Raw genomic sequence first — 6,000 nt, 5'->3', positions numbered from 1 at the left:
ACCCCTAGCCTGGGAACTTCCATGTACCCCAGGTGTGACCCTAAAAAAAAAAAAAAAAAAAGTCCTGGTGGAGCTGGGAGTGGAGTCTTCCAGACCCAGGAACACAGGCCCTGAGGGGGAATGGTTTACACAAGATTGGAGTCTCTTCTGCCTTTAGAAAAAGCCCTCCTAGCCAGTCTCTAGCAGCTGCTGTGTCCTCTTCTACATAGCCACATGTTTTCAAGTTATGATTTTTGCCTAAGGTCTTCAGCTGGAGGATGTGAAGATTTTCTGGACTATTCTGAGCATGGTTGTTTTTACAATCATGGATTTTTGCCTCAGGTCTTCAGCTGGGGGATGTGAAGACTTTCCAGATTATTCCAAATATAGTCTGAGTTAAGGGTGCAAGTTCCCAGACCTTTAACTTCCATCTCAACTCCTTGATCTGCCTGAGAAAATGCCTCTCTCCAGTTCTTCTTTCAGAGGCTTCCCACTCCTGAGAGAAAAGCCAGTCTCACGCAAATGAATCTCCCTGGGTGGGGCACCTCAGAGCTTCCCAAGGACTCACCTGCTTCAGTAAGCTCAGGGCAAGGCTTTGGCCTTGTCTGTCAGTCCTAGAATCAACCTGGCAGGGGGATGGTTATCATGGGGACACATGTGAACCTGCTGGTTTTAATTGAGAAGTGGAGTTAAATCTTTTCCAATTGGAAGTCAGTTTGACTGCCTGCTTCAGCAGCACATATACTAAAATTAGAACCCATGGAGAAGATTAGAACGGTCCTTGGGCAAGGATGATAAGCAAATTCCTAAAGCGTTCCATATACTATATTTTTTTAAAAAGGGAGTTTGATTTGGCCGAAGGAGTTGGTGATGGGGCCTGGCTTTGCCATTTTAGCCACATGAGAGATGTTTCCTTTAAATTGATAGGGCTGAATCTACAGCCTCAAGGTTTTGGTTAAGATGTGTTTAAAGCATACATATGGAGTTCCCGTTGTGGCGCAGTGGTTAACGAATCTGAATAGGAATCGTGAGGTTGCGGGTTTGATCCCTGCCCTTGCTCAGTGGGTTAACGATCTGGTGTTGCCGTGAGCTGTGGTGTAGGTTGCAGATGCGGCTCGGATCCTGCGTTGCTGTGGCTCTGGCATAGGCTGGTGGCTACAGCTCTGATTAGACCCCTAGCCTGGGAACCTCCATATGTCATGGGAGCGGCCCAAGAAATGCCAAAAAGACAAAAAATAAAAATAAAAAAAAATAAAGCATACATAGAGTACACCAAAAATTAATTATTTGTAATATATTATTGACAATTAGATGCCAACTTTCAAATGTGAGTGGGTTATATATGTTCTCTCTGAAAATTCTTTTTTTTGGGGGGGAGGGGGCTGCACCTGAGGTATGCAGAAGTTCCCAGGCCAGGGATCGAACCTGTTCCACAGCAGCGACCTAGGCCACTGCAGTGACAATGGCAGATCCTTGACCCTCTAAGCCACCCAGGAGTTCCTTGAAATTCTTTAAAGGGGTACTTGATAAAAAAATTTTGGAAGATTAGAGTTCCCATGTGGCTCATCAGGTTAAGGATCTGGCATTGTCACTGCAGTGGCTCAGGTCCCTGCTGTGGAACAGGTTAGCTCCCTGGCCCACAAACTTCTGCATGCCATGGGTGCAGCCAAAAAAAAAAATTTTTTTTTTTTTTTGCCAGACCATCCACTTTACTAAACCCTTGCCCCAGAGTCTCATCTCTGCCTTTATCTCACCTGACCTCATTTTCGTATTTGACTAATGGGTATAAAGTCTGAGCCTTTCTACTACCACTTGCCAGACTTTTCACAAGCCCTGCTTCTTTCTCAATCTTAGTTTTCATCTGAGAAATAGAGGATAATATACTCTTTTTACAGGGAGACAATGGGTGGGTGGAAGTAAAATTGTGACCCTTATGCAGGCAGAAGGTACAGCCACTGTCTTGGCCACAGGCTGCAGACCTTCCCCTTCCTCAGACTGCATCCCCCCAGGGCCCAGCATTCTTCCACTTCCCACTCCTCCCCTGGGAATCAAGGCCGTCAGAAGTGCTGGTCTTGGGAGTTCCCGTCTTGGCTCAGTGGTTAATGAATCCCACTAGGAACCATGAGGTTGTGGGTTCACTCCCTGACCTTGCTTAGTGGGTTAAGGATCTGGTATTGCTGTGAGTAATGGGTAACAGAAAAGAAACAATTCCGGGACCCATCATAAGGGATGGTTGTGCTGTTTACAGCAGTATTTGGGACCAAGCACCAAAGATCTCAATATGTCCTCCAAACCTGGCTGTTTCATTAGAAAGCAGATACTGCTCCTGTCCAGTGGGGAAGAAGGGCACAAAAGAAGAGAAACCACAACTGTTACTAGAACAAGACAGTCTTAGCATATTCAAGGCAAGCCCCTTGTGTTTCTTTCTTTCTTTCTTTCTTTCTTTTTTTTTGTCTTTTAAGGGCTGCACCTGAGGCATATGGAGGTTTCCAGGCTAGGAGTTGAATTGGAGCTACAACTGCCAGCCTACACCACAGCCACAGCAGCCCTGGATCAGAGCTGTGTCTTTAACCCACACCACAGCTCACGGCAATGCCAGATCCTTAACCCACTGAGTGAGGCCAGGGATCGAACCTGTGTCTTCATGGATGCTAGTCGGATTTGTTAACTGCTGAGCCACGACGGGAACTCCTGCCCCTTGTATTTCTAGAGAAAGTAGCAGTCTCTTCTGGACACTGCTGCCAGAGCAACCCTTCTACTATACAGAAGAAATTCTGCTTCTTAACCTCCTGTGGCTCCCTGCTGCCCTCCACATAAAGCCTGAATTCTTCAACTTGATCAAGAAGCTTCCCCCATCTTGGAGTTCCTGTCGTGGCGCAGTGGTTAACAAATCCGACTAGGAACCATGAGGTTGCCGGTTTGATCCCTGCCCTTGCTCAGTGGGTTAACGATCCGGCGTTGCCATGAGCTGTGGTGTAGGTTGCAGATGCGGCTTGGATCTGGCATTGCTGTGGCTCTGGCGTAGGCCAGTGGCTACAGCTCTGATTAGACCCCTAGCCTGGGAACTCCATATGCCGTGGGAGCAGCCCAATAAATGGCAAAAAAGACTGAAAAAAAAAAAAAAAAAAAGAGAGACGCTTCTCTCATCTTCTTCTGAGGCCTATGATTGCACTCATCACCTCTGCCACTCCCTCCTTGTACTAGTCTCTGGCCACCATGAACTGGGGGCAATTCCTCCAAAGCCTGGTATTTCTCTGGACTCCTTGGTTGGAAACTCTACCTCATCCTCTCCTCTCCAAGCTGTTCCCTTCTGGACTCTGTCTTTATGTCACTTCTGTGGAAGGCCTCCCCGACTGTCCCTGAGGCCCACCCCCCCAATCTCCCCCAGCACCTCTGGCTTCTCTGTTAGTGCTAAGCTCTCTACCTTGTTTGGACTTCTCCGACTTTCCCACAAGGCTCCGAAGGAAAACTCAATACATATCTGCTGAATTAACGAATGAAAGGGGGGCAGTTCTAAGAAAAAAGGAGTTACTGTACATTGAATCTTCCTCAGCAGTGTAGGAATTATCAGTCATGGTAATTTACAGATGAGGAAACTGAGGCTAGAGTAATCTCACTTTGCCTGCCACTCAAATTCCTGAGCCCTGGTAGACAAGATACTGTACTGGGCCTTCTCACAGACAGTATCTGGAAGGTGTGCTGGCTAAGAGCAAGGGATATGAGGGTGATCACAACAGGTGACAGGGGTCTGAGACCTTGCTGAAGGGCTTAATCTTTTGAACCTCATTTCTTCATAGGGCTACCAAAGGGTTAAAGGAACTCATGCCTGTCAAGTGCCCAGCATGGTGTCTAGGACACAGCATAGACTAAGCAAGCATTTACTGATTCTAATCGCTGTGTTAAAGATGGGAGGCAGAGGCCCAGAAAAGTTCCCTGTGCTGAGACAAGGAGGGCAGGCCACAGCCCTATCCCTTCTACCCCCACTTCAGGAGCCGATGTCTTTATGAGAAGATGGGGCCCTCTGGGTCCTCTCAGCCCAGTGCTGGCACACATGAAGTGCTTGGCCAGGGCCTGCTGGATGAGGAGGCTCTACAGAGGGCTGCTGTGGATGGGACCTCTGCAGCTAAATTCTACTCTAAGAGGCAGGAAGGAACCTCTGAGGTCACCCAGGAAAGTCCAAGAGGCTTTCCCTGGGATTCCAGTCTTTTCCATGAGACCTGTCAGTAAGCTGTTCATCTCCAGCTGTTGTACTCTTTTAATCCCTATTTCTCTGCCATGGGGCCTGGGAGGTTGGAGAGAGGGGTTCCTATAGGGTAGTGATGTCTAGAGGTCAGCTCTGGGAGGAACTACTGTTGCTGCCCCTCTTCACACTTTAGCACCTTTATTTATTTCCTAAGGCATGGGGCTTCTTAAAGCAGGCACCTCTCTTTTTTTGTTTCCCTAGCACCCAGCAATACTGCCTGGCATGCAGGAAATGGTTGCTGAATGAAGCAGTGAAGTACATTTCAGCATTCATCAAGTGCTATACAGGCTCCTAACCCTTACCTTTACCTTGCAGGATCCTCAGAGCACCTTTTTGCACTAGAAGCCTCAGGAAACCAAGGCTTGGGGCTGTTAATCAACTGGCTCAAGTGTCAGCTCCCACAGTCAGGATGGTTGTGGGCAAGTAAAGAGTGGAGAGTAACCTGGATGAATTGGGGCAATTGGCAGGGGGTAATTGTCAGAAATGATTGGCTCAAATTAGGTGTGAAGACAACCAGTCAGAGCTCCCCCACTGAACTGCCTAGAAGGGATTATCAGGAATCACTCCTTAGCAGAAGGGTGGGTCTCTAGAGTGGGACCCTGGGGGTTAGACCCAGCTCTTAGGCTGGTCCTAGCTCACAGAACACTGCCAACCCGACTTTGCACCTGGCTACTTCACTCTTCAACAGAAGGCAGCCCTTCTGGGGTCACAGTGCTCTCCTCACTCTGGTTCCAGGGGCAGCTTCCCTCCGAGAAAGCCTGCTTGCTCTCTTGGCAGGTTTTGCATCTCAGCAATTAGACGTGGTAAGGACCTGTTTTCTTGTGTACCTCCTTGGCTGGTCTGTGGGCCTTGGAGAGCAGGAGGCAAGGGGCATCCTGAACTCCAAGCTTACTGGTGCCGGGTTTCAGGGTGAAGGTTGGGTAAGGCTGAAGGATGGAATTTATGGAGCCCTGTGCCAAAACCAGTACAGCGCAAGGTAGTGCCAAAAGTGGCCTTTCTCCCAGGTGGGCTCATGGTTAACAGATAGAAAGAGACGGCAGGTAAACACTCCACTGGGGCAATAATTACGCACATTTACTAAGCCCAGGGAGGAATGATAGTCACGTGGCTCTCGAGGGCGGCGCCCTCAGCCTTGAGATGGAGTTAACTCTAATCACAGAAGGCTTTCTGGAGGAGGTGGAATTTTTATGGCAGTTGATTGTGGTTTTCTCTGAACAGCAAGGATGAGCTTAGCACTCTAGGTACCTGATAGGTCCCGAGGTGAGCTTTTTGTCAGGGAGCAAGCCCCGGGGGCGATAGGGTTGGATCGGTTTGGGGGAAGGGCCTGGGGGGGCCGGCGTCGCGGGATCTAGCTGTTGGGGTTCCCTCACCTGCCACTGCAGGTCTTTGGTGATTGGACGCGCTGCAGCAGCGCTAGGACAGTGCTGCGGGGCTCCGGACGCTGGGTGCAGGCCTCGAGGTGCCAGGCGCCCGAGAGCAGAGCGCCCCAGGCCAGGGATTAGGCCACCAGGCTTGGCAGGGCCAACCCGGCGTCTGACCTCCCAGCGCTGTTCCGGCGGGGTCGTAATGCCCGGCCCGCAGGGGCGAGGCGCGCGCTCTCTCGGGAGCAGGGCTGTGAAGCAGACGGCCTGCGCCGGGCGGAGGTGCCACGAGAGGGCCATCTGCCTTGGTGCAGAGAACTGCAGCGTCTGCGGTGCGAGGCGCGGCCCCTTTGGGCCCCCAGCCTCCGTCCCCTGCCCCGTGCGCACGCACCTACCCACGCTGGCCCGCACCCCCGG

At 50.5% G+C, this 6,000-nt stretch overlaps 1 non-coding gene across 1 annotated transcript; it reads left to right on the top strand.

The window, feature by feature from the left end:
• Positions 1–703: 703 nt before the first annotated feature.
• On the top strand, positions 704–805 carry LOC125126566 (U6 spliceosomal RNA). Its single transcript, XR_007134675.1, has one exon. It is a non-coding gene; the product is annotated as a U6 spliceosomal RNA (small nuclear RNA).
• Positions 806–6,000: the final 5,195 nt, after the last annotated feature.

Source organism: Phacochoerus africanus, chromosome 4 (assembly GCF_016906955.1).
Source record: "Phacochoerus africanus isolate WHEZ1 chromosome 4, ROS_Pafr_v1, whole genome shotgun sequence".
Taxonomy (NCBI): domain Eukaryota; kingdom Metazoa; phylum Chordata; class Mammalia; order Artiodactyla; family Suidae; genus Phacochoerus; species Phacochoerus africanus.
Note: the sequence above shows the minus strand (reverse complement) of the source record. Positions and strands in the feature narration are given on the sequence as shown.